Source organism: Triturus cristatus, chromosome 6, assembly GCF_964204655.1.
Source record: "Triturus cristatus chromosome 6, aTriCri1.1, whole genome shotgun sequence".
Classification (NCBI taxonomy): Eukaryota; Metazoa; Chordata; class Amphibia; order Caudata; family Salamandridae; genus Triturus; species Triturus cristatus.
In genome coordinates this window covers 1,877,837,073-1,877,850,454 of record NC_140589.1, presented here as the reverse complement: position 1 = coordinate 1,877,850,454, position 13,382 = coordinate 1,877,837,073, and positions in this window count along the sequence as shown.

The following is a 13,382-nucleotide window of genomic DNA, read 5'->3' as shown; positions in this document are numbered from 1 at the left end:
CAGTAGAAGTTCAATTATGAGGCAATGAGATCTAAGCCTAACAATGTACAGTAAAGAATGGAAAAATGACAAGGACAACTTACAAACAGGAGGTAAGAAAAATCCCATCGACCATCAATAAATAAATCTCTGAAGTGCTCCACACTGAGGACAATGAACAAAGGTACTAAGCAAATCAAATCATTAGATGAAAGTTTGGTTAGCGAGCCCCCCCTCCTCCAGCTTCAATAATGAGCTAATTTGGGAAAATAAAATCAGTTCTCCTTGATGAAAGATGTCATGGCAGTAACCTATGCTAACCTTGAAGAAATAACGGGGATGCCAATCCCCATAACGCTACAAAAATCAGATAAAACAATTGAAACTCACTCATTCTGCAACTCAGAACAACCAAGCATAATGATGGTATCCAATGCAAAATCACCACAACAGTTAATGGGTCACAGAGCAGGAACCATGGGAATGACCGCTTCGCCATGGTTTAATCCAACTTAAAAACTATTCAGATAGTAGTGCAGGTCCATGCCTTGAAAAGACCCCAATCTACCCCCGTGAAATCTGCGTTGATTGCTCAATTCAAGGAGGGAAATGTAGCACAGATCGTGGTCCTCACTTTGACAACACTGGGCTGGCCGCTTCATTGTCTTGTTCAATTTCAATCTTAAATATTATGTATCACATGCAGGCTCTGGAAGTTCAAACGCTAAGCCTGGATGACAACCAGAGCTCAGTGGTTCCCCCAGGTACAAATTCAATCAAGACACCTTGGGTAAAGAAAGAACAAATACCAAACAAGAAAAGGGAGCTCACAATGCAACATTTATTATTGCTACAAAACAATGCCAACGCAACAAAAAACATGATAAAAAATATAGTCTAAGTCTACCTCAGGAAAGTCTGCCAAAAGCTCACACAAATAAAAGAACATTCCAAGAAATTGACAAGGGTAAGGAAAGTACATTCTCAAAAAAACAGCAAAGCACCCTGATCCCCCAAGTTATCCCTCATGGGATTGCATCGACAATAGGGAACACACCCACAATATCTACAGGCAAACAAACACACTACGCCCGTGCTGATGGGAATCTCTATTAACAACGCTACAAATGTCAATTGAAGTTCTAGATTTACAGTCTGAAGAAACTGTTGTGCAGATTGTTCTAATTAACCTAATGGGCTCTCACATCTCTGGCATAAATCTAAAATTGGAATCTCTAACATCTTTAAGTTTGCGGTAACAAGCAGTTTACTTCCCTTTGCTGAGAAAGTGCACACGTGGGCCATTGTCCTCCTTCCCAGAATTTTTATCAACTATTCTGACAGCAGAAGCAACAGCTTGCTGAAGTAACCCAGTCAATGCCAGTCAAACCATATTAGAAAACAATAAGGAATCACCGGAAGCAAATCATGAACAGTTAAAAACCACAAGCATAGAAGATGAGAAGGGAACCAAGCCACCTCCACCAAAGCTCGGGCAAGTTCAAACAATGATTGAGCAGGGATTCCTATCCCTTAAACCAACAAAATGGCAGCAGAAATGAGCTAGGAAGTGAGATACAAAAATCAACACACTAGGGAAGCAGCCACATAAGAATCTACCCCATATTAGGGCAAAACAAAAATGAAGTTGCAGGCAGTGTTTATCCCATTGTATCAGTCGGTCACCTGGATGACACAAGTAACTCAGACACTGCTTAATGAGACTCTTCTGACACAATGCCCCTGTGAAATGAAAACACTAAAAGCCAAATGAATAGAAAGGTGCACATTTTATTAGCAAGCACATGTAATTACAGTTATGCATCAATACAATCAAAGGGCCCAGAAACATGTGTCACTTACACCCCAACAAATGTTCTTTTGGTCTGTGGAGAAAAATCACCTGGAGTTCACACAGATCAGGGTGTCAGAGTAGGAGACAGTTCATTTAATACGGACTCAAGGTTAGATAACCGTCCCATTTAATTGACTGACTCTGTCACAGCCCTCCCTCAAGCAAAAGGCAATCTGCTCATTGAGGAAAAAGAAAATATAGACTTGCATAGGGAGAAATCATATTTAACATGCACCGCAACCAATGGCTGTGATCGAATCATCTCATTAAATCCCTAGTACAGCAAATGGGGCAAATTAAGTACCTCAAAAAGCTCCCACCGCATCAGAATAGCAACAGGCCCACCAAAAAAGGGGAGCAAGGATGCTATCGCAGGAAAAGAAAACGGCCCATAAAAAAATTCTGATGCTGACAGATTAACGATAACACCAACAAGAGACACAGCAAAATACTTTTGTCTGCAGGAAACTGCTAGGACTTCCCCTTGTTAAGCCTTTTTTTGCTATTGGGGTAGTTTGCGCTTAGGCCTCCATAACATTTTGACCACATAAGGTATCCCTGACGAATGTACGTGCTTTTTTTCCAACATCCTTGGGATTCTAAGGGTACCCAGTGTTTGTGGATTCTTCGGGAGGGGACTAAGAAATTAGCCAATCGCTGGCACTAGCTCTAACCACTCAATGGCAAAACATTTTTTTTTGCAGAAATAGGGCAATATTGGTTGTCAGTAGTTTGTGGATTCCTTTGGATTCTGGAAGTTTCCATCACAGAAATGTGATAAAATTGTGTGTTTGTAGTCAATACTTGAGGGTTGCCGGGTATTGTGGGTAAAAAATAGTGTGGGATAGATGCGAAGAACACCACCCTGGACTCACCCAGCTGTCTAGTTTTCAGAACTGTCTGGGTCTGGTAGAGTTTTATAGGTGGCAGCCGACCCAAACTCAAAATGTGCAACAGTTCACGATTGCAAGTGGGATGATAGTGGGAGTTAGCCAAACTCCACTGGCCTAATTTGTAAAAGCAACACCCAAACAATTAAGTATCCTCCTGCTTGCCATTGAGATGAAATGTTTTAGCCCACAGGAGAGCAGAAAGACTGTTTCACCATTTTTGTGGGGGTAGGCGCATGCCATGCCATGCTGGGCAGCCCCCACTGGGGATGGAAAATGGGGGTAATTGCCCCATCTGGGCCAGATGGCCTGAAGTAAAATGGCCTTCTTTTTGGCGCCATTACTAACTGGGGAGGCTCAGGCAGCCTACCAAGTGGCAAATCCCACAGGAAATACCAGTTATAAAAAATTAATTGGATCACCTAGGGATGGATCCCGAAGCATTTAGGGTACGGTTCAGGAAAGAACAAGGTCACCTTGGAGACACCCCTAAGACCTTGTTCTTAGGTTAAAGGCAGCTGCTGATAAGTGGCTCAGTCCCCATGAGAATAGGAAGGAAGATATAATGGCGTTGATTTACTTGGAACAATTCCTGGAGGCCTTACCAGCTGCCACTCAAAGATGGCTGCCACAACAGACCCATCTTTCCATTGAGCAAGCGGTAGACATGGCAACATCCTTTGCAAGAGCCCAACCAAAACGATTGTCGTATGAGTCTGAGAGAAACACACGCCTTGGTACAGGACGTGGACGAATTGAAAAAAACCCAAGCCTTTTGGGGAACCCGCGAAAGAAGTACTGCCAAAAGTGACACCACGCCATTCAAAAGCCCACAATGCTATGAGTGCGGGGAGTGGGGCCATATAGCCAGGTTCTGCCCCCAAAAGAAGACCACTGATGAGCCAATGGGTGTTATCTGTGTTCCCAAAAGCATCCTGTACACAGAGGAATGTGGTTCCTGTTTTTATGTAAGTCTTGTACTAAACGGAAACAACATTAAGGCTCTTTTGGACTCTGGTTGTAGGCAGTCTGTTGTACAAAGCGACAACAAATACCTATCCGTTGTGTACAAGGAGATGTGAATGAATGAATGAATGAATTAATTAATGATTCTTTATTTTGTGTGATTAATAAAAAACAATACAAAAAAACGACCAATATAAAAATGTTAAATAATTCAAATAGATATATATATATATACACACATCTTGTTCCTAAAATCTCCTTCAGTGTTTTTGTTCTATACAATGGACTTAATAACGGTCCTTTAGATGCAACATAACACATTTTCAATGGAGGCCAGACTGGGTGGGTCCCTCATCCAGGTAATTCCCATGCACAGCTAAAGTTGACCTGTCCATAAGAGCTGTGCGGGCATGATAGATAAACTTGTGCTTCACAGTGTCCAGCAAGTATAACTGTTGAACAGCCTCATTTGCCGTCCGTGTGGCCAGTTGAAGGAGAATGGGCCTTAGATGGATTCGACGGGCGGACAACAAAGCAAAACAGCATAGTAGGATATGAGCCAGCGATTCTCACTTATAATAGCAGGGTCGACACTCAGTGATGGCCGGTCTTACTTTCACCGAAGGATACAGATCTTTTAGGGGAAGCGGATGTAGTCTAGCTGCAAGAATCCTATGTAGGGCTTGCCTCCCCACCGGCTGTGTAAGATGTAGTTTAAGGCCATGTGATGTATGGGGGGGAACTTTGGGTCTCTTGAAAACCTCTAGCTGTCAGAGCTTTGATGTCCATTATACAAGAGCATGAGCTTTTTTGCTTTTTTATTGATGTTTTAATGGTGGTATACTTAATTATTTTGGGGGTCCCAATTCTCTGTGGCTAGTTTCAAAAGTTCTTTGGCGGAAGCAAGGTCAGTTGACCATGGATTGCCAGGTTGTTGAAAGATTTTGTTTAGAACGGTCTTCATCGTATGCTCTGGTGCCACAGTTGTTAGGTAAAAGTATTTCGCTAGAGTCGCCAACTCTTCCAAAGATTGTCGGTTAAGATTGAATTCCAGGTGAATTAAAGTATTCCTAGTGCATGCTGGTAGACAAAATACATTTTTGTAAGCTGCACAGTTGATCTTTTCAAGGTCCTGCACAAATTTGCCTGGAAACGCCTGTATCGTATAATTGAGGGAAGGTAATAGTTATGCCCTCAGGGCTCATTGAATGGCCGTTGTTCTTGGACTTTCTAAGACGGCATGGAGTTTGCAGATGGCGTAGGTAACCATTTTCCCTTTCTGCTGGATCTTATGGTGGTGGACCTATGAGCCGCCACTTTCAATGATCCAGACCCAAAGATAGTTGTACGATTGTGTGCTATTCAATGTTAATGGGCCCAGACTCCATTTTGTCAATTTTAATTTTTGGATGGCGTCCAAAGATCACTACCTTGGATTTTGTTCGGTTGGCAACCAGCTTGTTTTTAATGTTGTACTCTGACAGTGCTGTTAAAGCTTTTTGAAGGCCAATTTTGGTGTGGTCGAAAACGACCAGTTCGTCACCATGTTGCATAGGCTTGATCTTGATCTGTCCAATCCTAGGAGTCGCTTGAGTGGCTTCGTGCAGAGCGCTGCCCAAATCTGATGTATATAAATTAAAAAGCATTGTGGCAAGGACACAGCCCTGCTTTAACCCGTGATCCGTGGTGATTTTTTCCATGGCGGATTCACATGAGAGTTCAACTCTTACCCAAGTTTGCGAATACAGCGATCTAATGGCTTGTAACAATTTCAGGAAAATGTTCCAATGTGACAATTTCTTCCATAGGATGTTGCGGTCTACCCCATCGAATGCTGCTGTTGAGTCGATGAAACACGCAAAAAGGTGTTGAGTGCCTTCGGCCATCATTTGGTGTACTAGGTATGATAGGGCAAGGATGTTGTCTAAGGTGGAACCTCCTAAGCGGAACCCGGTTTGGTAGAAGGGGAGAATATCTTCCTTGCTGACCCAATTGACTAGTTCGCCAGAAGAGTGCTTGTATAAGCCTTGCCCTCATTGTCCAATAAGGCAATCATACGATAGTTCCTAGGGTCCGTACTTGGCCCTTTTTTGTATATTAGATGTAGCAGTGACCCCCTCCAGGAGTCTGGGACATCCTTCAAAAGCCTACACTCGGCATACAGCTGTGCCAAATTGTCAGCCCTGAAGTCAATGTCCTCCCTGAAGAGGAAGCCAGGCAGGCCATTAGTTGCAGGAGCTCCATTATGACGGATTTTTTCCAAGATGGTTCGAATTGCCTGTTTTTCTGGGGGGTATGAATGGCCCGAGGTTCCATAAGTTTTGTTGTATTTTTCTTGATTGCCCCCCAAGAGCTGTTGTTCTTTCTGTTGAATTTGCATTCGAGTCATCGGTGTAGAGGGTTTTCACATGGGCTGTCCAAGTGCTTGCATCAAGTGGATTTTCTTTATTAGAGGTCCTGTGGATTATCTTGTTTAAATATTTCCAAAATTCCTGGGATTTACTAGGTGCAAGCAACTCAAATATCTTCAGCCATTTTGCCTCTGTAAGTTCGCGTTTTACCTGCCAAACCAATAATGAGTGGCTCTTGGCCGCTAGTTTTAGTTCCTTTTTAGCAGACTCGGACCTAGTTGCCCGATAGGCCCTGACTTTGGAATTTAGTTGTTTGGTGCAGTCCTTGACTGCTGGTTGGTGTCCCAGTTTATATGCGGGGTTTGTATTTGTTCTGTGTGTAATGCTCCCCTGAAGCAGAGATGCTAAATTGTAGGCAAGTGTACCCCATTCCCCTATATGGCCCTTATCGTTGAGACCGGTCTGACGGCCTTTCCACATTGATTTCCACGAGGTGAACTTATGACTTGGGAGCAGCCCCCATTTGATTCTTCTAAGGAGTCTGTGCAGCTCTTTCCCCTTTGTGACCCCGATGCAGCAAAGAGTGTAACGGATGTTCGCAGTGAGGGATAACTGTAAGGTAAGGTCAGCATGGTCACTTTCATTCCGGGGTTGAACTGCATAATTTAACATATGTTTTTGTAGTCTCTCACTTAGTAAGATACAATCTATTGTGGTCCGGTTGTTGTAAGTGGGTGCTATTGATGCTCCTGAGGTGACTTTTCTGGTTAAAGGTTGTATGCCCGCATTTGGGCGTTGAATCTTCTGCTGTCCCCGTTGGTGTGGCTTTCAGGTGCGTTCAGTCCTATGTCGTGCATGTTAAAGTCACCAAGAATGATGGAGTCCATGTTTGCATGCTGCAATAGCAGAGTTTCAATCTCCTTTAATAACCGATTAAGTTTGTCCTTCGAACCCGGCCCATGGCGATTAAAGTAGACATTGATTAAGAGTATTGAAATTGGGAAATCTGTTGTGTTCAAGCCTTTCAGAGTTCCAGCCAAAAACATATCTGAGGTGTTCTTTATTACTGAGAAATGTACTTTCAGCGCATGCTTGACATATGTTGAGATGCCCCCTGATGGTCTCCCGAAAATATTGTCTTTTATTGCGGGTTTGAAATATTCCGCGTAGTCCCCCTATTGGTGTAGATGAAGTAGCCCATGTTACTTGGGTGCAGATTATGTCTGCTCCTGCAAGGAATGTAATTGCAGCTGGACTTTGCAAAACTTTGTGTATCCCTGCAACATTCCAAGTCATGATATTGATCGTTTGATTGTTATCAGAGGGGCTTCTATGAGAGACAGGGCCGTAGTTTTAAGTGTAGCTGATCTTTGGCGGTGTCGACTGATTGCCTGGTAAGGGACAGATATTAGGAGCAAGAGATTTATGCCAGTGGGAGCCAGGACCAATCTTTGGCATTGTTCCCCTTAGTCGAACAGGAGCGGTTGCCTCCTTCAACGTGCAGAATTGTTTTTGGGCCACATATAGAGCCATGTAAGATGGATCCAGTAGCTGAGTGTTTCCTGTTCATCCATTTCTGACCATTCAAATCTTGTTCTCCCTGTGGAGCGCATGGCACATTAATTTTCAGGATCTCTGGATATTTAGTGGCAAGTGGGGGCTTGATTATTATACCCCAATTGTCCAGTTGCGTTTTTGATCCTCTCAGAGCGTCTGCCATGATCAGGTTGGAGAAAGTTATCTTAGTTGATTCATTTGTTTCACTTGGCCCTGGGCCGGAAAAAGCCATCGTCTCAAGATCAGTTGTTTTTATGTTTTACAAACTGGGAATGTTTTCACAAAGCTTCAGATTGTTTCCTTTGATGAGGATGTCCCAATTTCCCAGCGAGGTATTTTCGGGATATAACAATATTTTCAGATTTTCTCAGTCTGTGTCATCGTCCTTGAGAGGGTGGATTTGGTTTAAAAACGCCTTAGTAGCATCTAAGGGCTCTATAGAATACTGAGTTGAATATTTGCGGGAGACAGCTCCATCCTCGGTCCGGTTTGTACTTGGGGCCCAAGTTTGTGAGTCACTCTTGAGGGTAGGGATGCGATTCGGGAGGGAAGGAGGGTCCTTAGTGCTTGCTTGAGCAGTTTTCATCTCCCATTGATAGTTAGGTGTATTTACAAATCGGGGCTCCTTATGAGCTATTGGCTGTGCGGGGGCAAGTTTATTTGTGATATCTTGGTGTGTGTCTTCAATCTGTGGGCCATGTGTGTTGATCAAGTGGTCACTGTGCACTGGTACTGTTGTGCTCAGGATTTTAATCGGTTTCCCACTTGAGTTACCTTGGAGACTCTGAGCATGTATGTCATTAGTAATTGTGCCATAAGATTGTGTGCCTCTATTTTGATCAGGAGATGATGGACGGAGCGTTAGAGAAAATCAAACACTCGCCCCAGTCAACTGATCTGGGTTTATTCCATCATCATTCTTTAGTTCACTCCACCACCACAGTTCAGACATGGCCATATGCAAATCAGTCTGACGCTGTGCCTCATGGGAACAGTCAAGCCCGAACTGCCAAGCCATGTCTTCCCTGGACCGGAAACAAGCTTCCTGGGACCGGTTTCGGGTTCATAACCCTCGTCAACCAGGCTATCTTGAATCCAGTGGCAAAGTGAGCACGGGACCCACGTCTGGGCATACCCTGCCAACTTAGGGCGATCAAAGCGATACCAAAGGGAATGATGGACGAAGCGTTAGAGCAAATCAAACACTCACCCACAGTCAACTGATCTGGGTTTAATCCATCATCATTCTTTAGCTCACTCCACCACCCCAGTTCAGACATGGCCATATGCAAATCAGTCTGACGCTGTGCCTCATGAGAACAGTCCAGCCCGAACTGCCAAGCCATGTCTTCTCTGGACCGGAAACAATCATCCTGGGACCGGTTTCGGGTTCATAACCCTCGTCTGCCAGGCTATTTTAAATCCAGTGGCAAATTGAGCAAGGGACCCACGTCTGGGCATACCCTGCCAACTTAGAATCTCTGTACTGGGTTGAATGTATGACATTGTTCTGCATTCTGTCCATTAATAGTTCTTTTTGAATTTGTCACCCCGAGTGGGACTGGTATGCTTAGATGTGAGTCCCGTGCTCTCCATGCCACTTGAATCAAGCTATCCTGGATGAAGAGGGGTGAAACCCTGAAACCAGTCCTAGGATGCTTGTTTCCAGTTCAGGGAGGACCTGGCCTGGCAATTCGGGCTGGACTGTTTCTATTGGGCACAGGGTCAAGACTGATTTGCATATGGCTGGGTCCAAACTGGAATGGCATGGTGAGCAGAAAAACGATTGATTTAGGCCCAGATCTCTGTACTGGGGTGAATGTATGACATAGTTCTGCATTCTGTCCATCATTAATTCTTTTTGCACTTGTCACCCCGAGTGGGACGGGTATGCTCAGACATGAGTCCCGTGCTCTCCATGTCACTGGAATCAAGCTATCCTGGCTAAAGAGGGGTGAAACCCCGAAACCGGTCCTAGGATGCTTGTTTCCAGCTTAGGGAGGACCTGGCCTGGCAGTTCGGGCTGGACTGTTCCCATTGGGCACAGGGTCAAAACTGATTTGCATATGGCTGGGTCCAAACTGGAATGGCATGGTGAACAAAAAAACTATGGATTTAGGCCCAGATCTCTGTACTGGGGTGAATGTATGACATTGTTCTGCATTCTGTCCATCAATAGTTCTTTTTGCATTTGTCACCCCAAGTGGGACGGGTATGCTCAGACGTGAGTCCCGTGATCTTCATGCCACTGGAATCAAGCTATCCTGGCTGAAGAGGGGTGAAACCCCAAAACCGGTCCTAGGATGCTTGTTTCCAGTTCAGGGAGGACCTGGCCTGGCAGTTCGGGCTGGACTGTTCCCATTGGGCACAGAGTCAAGACTGATTTGCATATGGCTGGGTCCAAACAGGAATGCTATGGTGAGCAAAAAAACGATGGATTTAGGCCCAGATCTCTGTACTGGGGTGAATGTATGACATTGTTCTGCATTCTGTCCATCAATAGTTCTTTTTCAATTTGTCACCCCGAGTAGGACGGGTATGCTCAGACGTGAGTCTCGTGCTTTTCATGCCACTGGAATCAACCTATCCTGGCTGAAGAGGGGTGAAACCACGAAACCGGTCCTAGGATGCTTGTTTCCAGTTCAGGGAGGACCTGGCCTGGCAGTTCGGGCTGGACTGTTGCCATTGGGCACAGAGTCAAGACTGATTTGCATATGGCTGGGTCCAAAATGGAATGGCATGGTGAGCAAAAAAATGATGGATTTAGGCCCAGATCTCTGTACTGGGGTGAATGTATGACATTGTTCTGCATTCTGTCCATCAATAGTTCTTTTTCAATTTGTCACCCCGAGTAGGACGGGTATGCTCAGACGTGAGTCTCGTGCTTTCCATACCACTGGAATCAACCTATCCTGGCTGAAGAGGGGTGAAACCACGAAACCGGTCCTAGGATGCTTGTTTCCAGTTCAGGGAGGACCTGGCCTGGCAGTTCGGGCTGGACTGCTCCCATTTGGCACAGAGTCAAGACTGATTTGCATATGGCTGGGTCTAAACTGGAATGGCATGGTGAGCAAAAAAACGATGGATTTAGGCCCAGATCTCTGTACTGGGGTGAATGTCTGACATTGTTCTGCATTCTGTCCATCAATAGTTCTTTTTGCATGTGTCAGCCCAAGTGGGACGGGTGTGCTCAGACGTGAGTCCCGTGCTCTCCAGTCCACTGGAATCAAACTATCCTGGCTGACGAGGGGTGAAACCCCGAAACCGGTCCTGGGATGCTTGTTTCCAGTTCAGGGAGGACCTGGCCTGGCAGTTCGGGCTGGACTGTTCCCATTGGGCACAGGGTCAAGACTGATTTGCATATGGCTGGGTCCAAACTGGAATGGCATGGTGAGCAAAAAAACAATGGATTTAGGCCCAGATCTCTGTACTGGGGTGAATGTATGTCATTGTCCTGCATTGTATCCATCAATAGTTCTTTTTGCATCTATTTTTATCAGTGGCAATTGTTTTTTGTGGGGTGCCAAGGTCATCCTGGTTCACCTTGCTATGTTCTCTGTTTTCCTGTTTTTCTGGCACAAGCCAATGCTTGATGGCCCCTTTAGAGTAGCTTTGGCCATTTTTTGTTTTGTTTAACTTTTTCTTGTTTTTCCTGGACAAGTGTTGAATTTCTAAAGTTGGTGATATTGGATCGTCTGATTTTCCAGGGCCGTTATCAGGGATGAAACAGGATTTTGATTTGGACTGCGGATTGAATTTCAAGGCCAAGACATTGTCGCTAGAAGGACTTTTAAGGTTGTTGCTATCATGCCTGGAAATTTCCTGCATTTTTTCTGGCCTAACCTGATTGTCTTGTAGCCTTAGCTTTGGGGCCAATGTAGGCCGCGGGTCTTCTGTTCCTATTATGTTTGTTTGGTCTCCCATAGGCCCTGATGACCCATATATGTCTTTTATCATATTTGTTTGTGTGGCCTTCCTGCTTGGACTCTGAATTGGATTATGGTGGGGGAGGTGTGATGTGTTGCTCGTCCACCTATTGACCTCACACTTGAGGTCCGAAACTAAAGTGCTCATTATTTCTGGGAGCTTTTGCAGTATTGAGGAGCATCCGCAGCCATCTTGTTTTACCTTTACATCTGTGTTTGCCTGGGCTCTGCGTATCAAGGAGTTTAAAAGTTCCAGTTTTAAGTCCAATCCTGAGATCAGACTAGCAACTGATTGCTGTATGTTTATTTGAGTGTCTAATTTGTCTGTGTGCATTATGGCTGCATTTGCCATTGAAATCAGAGCTTCGTTGATCAGTGCAAGATGATTTTCAAATTTTGTGGCACCGAGGCAGTTTCCATTTCCGTTTTGGGCGAGTCGGTCGACCATGGTTCATTTGCACTTAGTAGGCTTTGGTTTGAGTCAGAACACCCTTTAGGTAAAAAGTTCTCACCCCTGGGATCAACGGGCTCAATGGGTTTGAAAGAGGAAGCCAGGGGGTCCAGCTGGGGCTTCAAAAGAATGCAGCTGTTCGTGATATCCGTAATGTATCGTGTTAAGGGAGGAAACTCCTCGCTTGCCTCACTTTCCTCTGAGGAGGTGGCGGGGAGAGCTTCCATGGGTCCACTGTCTGAGTTTGTGGGCACTGATGTGCAGGTTCCTGAGTTGTTAGGGCAAAGCGGGCCGTGATCGATTACGTTTTCTTTTGCTAGAGCGCTGTTAGTCTTGACTATAATAATTTCAGGAGAAAGCGGTTCAGTCAACGGGGATCTTTGATTCAAGGTTTTGTGTATTTTAGCACATGCTGATATGTTCGCAATGGTTTCGGTGATTTTGATGCCAGTTACTTAGCGAGGTGTGTCAACACTTTTTACAGGATTGCCAGGGCAGCCCAGTTTGGTCGATTGTTGAAAGTAGTTTATAATATCGTTAATGCCTTTAGGACTGTTACTGTTGGTGTTGCCAATTGCGGTGTGTTCACTCAGGTTTAGGGTTGAGTTAAATTTGTATTCCTGATCTTTGTGCTTGAAGATGGAGGAGAGTTAGATTGCTGCTCTCCCAATTGTTGCCCATCCCCGGGGGTCGAGCCGCATCTTGCACTTCCTTTGCCAGAGTAGTACAACATCTTAGATTTTTGGTGTCTTGCAGATTTGTGAGGGCGTTAGTTGACCTGGGGCTGGGTCAGACCCGCATTCCTTATCCGCATGATTGTTCTGTGCACCGTGCTCTAGGCTCTAAGATCTGAGGTCTGGAGTCTGGGGTCCCAGAATATCAAGTAGGTCCAGGTATCCCTCCCTTGTTCGGCAATATTGATGGTTCTGGTGGTCCTGATGGCCAGGTGGTGGCCTGAGGCTTGAAGCTGAAGCTGATATTGTAGCTGGTGTTAGCCCTGGTGGCTAGGTCAGGTACGTTTATCTGATTCTGTTCGAATAATGCCCGGTCCTTGGGCAAAAAGACTGGAGACTGGAGGCTTTCTGGGGTCTGCTTTTTTCTGCTTTTACTGTCACTGTCAATATTGCCGCTTTTGCAGCTTTTGCCGGTTTACAATGGCACGGTTCCTCCTTGGTGTATGCGAGGGGGTGAGGAGGCAGGAGGCAGGGGGCAGGGGGCAGGAGGCAGGGGGAGCGGGATCGGGAAGCATCTCGCAATGGAATGGCTTGCTCTCTTTACCTGTGCGGAGCAGCCCAGTGTCCTGACTCCAACACCTCTCTCTGCATCTCACGCTGCACCAGTCTACACCTTCTGGCCCTTCTATTCACCACTGAATGCAACTCCTCTCCTCTCTGTCACTCCTTCCCG